Genomic DNA, 4,500 nt, shown 5'->3' with positions numbered 1-4,500 from the left:
TTGCATTGGGAAACTGCTATTATGTTCTCTGATCGTCAAGGAAAATGATAATATAAAAATGTTTCAGATGTTGCTTTTAATATATTTTTATTCATTTTACATTGTTATATAATATTGTTTTTACTAGCCTTGGTGACATTTGTTGAAAGGTGGTTTGCAAACTTGATAAAATATGAATAAATAAAATTTAAAAGATGAACCAGTGCTTATTCAAGTCATGGGAACTTGCACACTTACCTCTTTGAACACTGTATTTCTAGCTTTTACTTTTACCATATGCTCTTGTTAGTGCCTACAGAAATCACCCCCTAGATATAGTAAGGGAATTCTTTCCAGTGTTGGTTTTGATGCTGTGACTTTCTGTGGTGTATAATCCCTAGTCTATAATCAAAAGGCATGTAAAATCTAGTCTCCGCTGTGGTATGCTGTTCAGTTTGAAATTGCAGGATATATATTTTGAAAAACACAGTACTAGGTTTTACTATATTTCATTGTTTCACCATCATCGCAAGCCTTTGAGGTAATCACTATTACTTCCATTTTAAGAATCTAAGATACAAAAATGCTCAGGAAAGATCAAGGGGAGATACGCGAGTTGAGATCTGCACAGAAATCAAAATACTTAGATCTTCAGCATAGACATGAAGTGGGTATCACCATCATACACATAAATAGTATATATTCAGTTACTATAAATTAGGATTGGAGCAGGCAGTGTACTATAAAAAAACAGCAGCTGTGATAACATGGATTGCTGCACAGCAGACTAATTGACTTTTTGGACCAAAATGTTAGAAATTTGAATCTTAAGTACACTGTGGTTCTATGCTCCATTCCTAACTCTTCACAGGTATCCCATGGCACTGAGAGCTAGATTCTAGGTCACAATGTTAAAAATACCAAGAGCACAATCCTTTACATGTTTATACGAGTTGAGGAGGGGTGGATGGCACTCAAAAGGGAGGTTTTGGAGGCGCAAGCCTTGACGATACCTCTAGTTAGTAAGGTGGGGAGGCAGAGTGCTGCCATGGATGCAAAAGGAGGTGGTTAGAGGGATTAGATGAAAGAGGAACTCCATAGGAAATGGGTACTGGGGGAAATAGACAAAAGGGCATACCGGGAGGAGGAGGCCCGTTGCAGAAGGATTCTTCGCAAGGCTAAGGCTGATTATGAGCTGAGACTTGCCAAGAATATCGAGAGCAACAAAAAGGGCTTCTTTCGGCATGTAAATAGGAAGAGGAAGGGGAGACAAGTAGTGGGACCACTAAATAAGGAGGAAGGAGATCCAGCGACTGATAAGAGGGAACAGGCACAGATGCTAAACGACTATTTTGCCTCTGTGTTTTCCCCAAAACAGGACGGTGAGATCCGCGTAGCAGATTAGATGAGGCTGGGGATTTAGGGGCACAGATTAGAGTCACACCCCTAGAAGTCGAGGGGCTCCTCAGGGCATTGGACATTACAAAGGCATCAGGCCCTGATGGGTTACACCCGAGAGTACTTAGACAGTTGGCAGGGGTTCTCTCATGCCCGCTGGCCTCCTTTTTTGAGGCCTCGTGGAGAACGGGTGACGTTCCAGAGGACTGGAGGGTGGCATCAGTGGTCCCAATTTTCAAAAAGGGCAATAGAAGGGGCATGGGGAATTACAGACCAGTTAGCCTTACATCCATTGTAGGAAAAACAATGGAAAGGCTCATAATAGAGAGAGATCTAGTGATGCTAGATAAGGAAGGGAGGCTGGCAGCCACACAACACGGCTTCCGCAAAAACAGGTCCTGCCAGACAAACCTTGTGGAATTCTATGACAAGGTTTCGTGATGGCTAGATGGAGGGGATGCAGTGGATGTGGTTTACCCGGATTTCAGCAAGGCCTTTGACAAAGTGCTCCATGATATCCTGGTTGAGAAACTGAGAAGTTTTGGGATAGACCAAAGCACTGTCCGATGGATTAGGGCATGGTTGACTGACCGAAAGCAGAGGGTAACCATTAGTAGGGAGTCATCAGGATGGTGGCCAGTGACAAGCGGGGTCCCCCAGGGCTCTGTCCTGGGGCCGATCCTGTTTAATCTTTTCATAAATGACATGGAAGAAGGGGTGAACAGTCTGCTGATCAAATTCGCAAACGATAATAAAACTGGAGCAGTGGCCACAACTGAGGAGCAGGTACTCCAGTTCCAAAAGGATCTGGACAGACTATGGAAGTGGGCAGAAGAGAACAGGATGGCGTTCAATGTGGATAAGTGCAAGGTCTTGCATTTGGGGCACAGGAATAGGTGTCATAAGTACAGGTTAGGGGACAAGTGGCTGGAGAGCAGCACTTGTGAAAGGGACTTCGGGGTGCTGGTTGACTGCAGGCTAAACATGAGTCAGCAGTGTGATGCGGTGGTCAAGAGCGCGAACGCCACCCTTGGTTGCATAGCCAGAAGTGTGGCTTCTAGATCAAGAGAGGTATTACTACCACTCTATATGACTCTGGTGCGCCCACAACTGGAGTATTGTGTTCAGTTTTGGGCCCCTCATTACAGTAAGGATATAGCCAGGTTAGAGTCAGTACAGTGTAGGGCCACAAGGTTGGTGGCCAGTTTGCAGGGGATGGGGTATGAAGCAAGACTGAACTGGGTCTCTTCAGCCTGGAGAAGAGGAGACTCAGAGGGGATATGTTGCCGACATGCAGGTATGTGAGGGGATGTCACACGGAGGTGGGTAGAGGCCTGTTCTCCCCTGCAGAGGAAGGCAGGACATGCTCCAGTGGAGCAAAGCTCAGGGAACCAAGGTTCCATTTAGATGCCAGGAAGCACTTTCTGATAGTTAGGACCCGAGGGTATGGAATGGGCTTCCACGAGAGGTCGTTGAGGCCCCATCGGTGAGCGTGTTCAAAGATACGCTGAACATGCACATGGTGGGCATGTTGTGAGAGGAGTCGGCTGGAGCAGGGGATCAGACTAGATGGCCCGGGAGACCCTTTCTGACTCGCCCTGTTTCTGTGTTTCTCTACAAAAAGGCATCTTTAGCTCCTAGCATACCCAACCTAGCTTACCACTCCCATCACATCTCCAGCTAGATAACTGAGTTGTAAGGTTGCAATCCCATGTATACTTAATTTGAGAATAAATACTGCTGAAAAGCAATGAAACACCACTGTGGAATTTGCTCCAGTAGGTGAGCACAGGTTGTCAACCGAATCTTACTTCTGCTGCCTGTGTGGAGTACCTGACATTTGCTTCTATGGGTAAGCTACAAATTAAAGGGAATTTTGCTTTTTGTGCTGAGCAGTTCAAGAGCGCAATACCTGAGACAAAAATAAGTGCCCAGACTTCTAATTGAGGAGTAGGTGAAAAGAAAATTGCTGTCATAGTTCTCCTTCTTGGCTGTACTTTCAAAAATTAGAGACTAAAGATAGGCAGAAGATAAATTAAATCCTGTGTTAACAGGAACAACATGGAGATGGTGCCACCACTCTTTCCTGAAGTTTGCACGGTAACTGTCAGCACAGTTAAAGAAAAACTGGTAGAAAAAAACAGTTTATGCATTTGATTTGCAGATGGTCTGCCTCACTGCTAATGAGGGGTGAAACATTCCAACGTTTCCTTCTGACTATGGGTTGCAAATATATTTCCAACCCTTGTTTTGCCTGGATTTGAAACCTGGAATTTGATAACCTTAGGGCTTCCCTGAGCAAGGCATTTATTGTACACTAGTGATCCCTCACCCACAGAACTCTGCAGAGTCTTTTCATGACACTGTTGCCCTCCAGGGCCACTCCCATGTTTTCTAGCCTTTTTGCAGCTTTTTTCTTTGAGAGAGAGCAAAATCTGGTATTAAATTGCAACAAACCAGAAGAAAAATCTCATGAAAAGAGAAAAATGTTATGCTGAAGTTAAAATTAAACAAAAGTTTAAAAACATACATTGATTTAAAAGAACAAAACCATAATTGCAATTGCTATTATTTAGCACAGAAGTGCAGCAGTACAGAAATATAATGGGTTAAATAAAAACAAAGTTTAAAGTTCATTGGTTAAAAATATAGCAGTTGCCATATGATTAACTATACATGCTAATATAATAGATCAGGTTCAAAGCCTCTGAGCCACCAATCACAACCTTGAAATGTTCAAAACTGGAAGACATGTGCAACTTTCAAGCACGCTGACTGCCCCCCCTTCTGAGGTGTGTGCAGGAGAAATCGGAGGAAGGTGCAGACTAGCTAAGCCACCCACCCCCACATGCCCTGGAGAAAAGCCTTGAAGGGGGAAGGGGGATCCTACCCTTGTTTCAATTGTTAAAACATATGATCTGGCCTGGGCAACTTCTTCTTCCTTCTCTTTCTCATCCTATATTTTTATTTTACACTGATAATTTTAATTTTGTATTTGTAAATCAATGTATTTTTTGTATTTTTATATTTAATGGTAATTTATTATGTACTATTGTATTTCAATGTATTTTATCATGTTGTAAGCCGCCCCGAGGTTTCGGCAAGGGGCGGCATAGAATATGT

This window comes from Varanus komodoensis, unplaced genomic scaffold (genome assembly GCF_004798865.1).
Source record: "Varanus komodoensis strain SLA01 unplaced genomic scaffold, ASM479886v1 scaffold6_2, whole genome shotgun sequence".
Taxonomy (NCBI): Eukaryota; Metazoa; Chordata; class Lepidosauria; order Squamata; family Varanidae; genus Varanus; species Varanus komodoensis.
The sequence above is the reverse complement of the archived record's forward strand: the minus strand, read 5'-3'. Positions refer to the sequence as shown.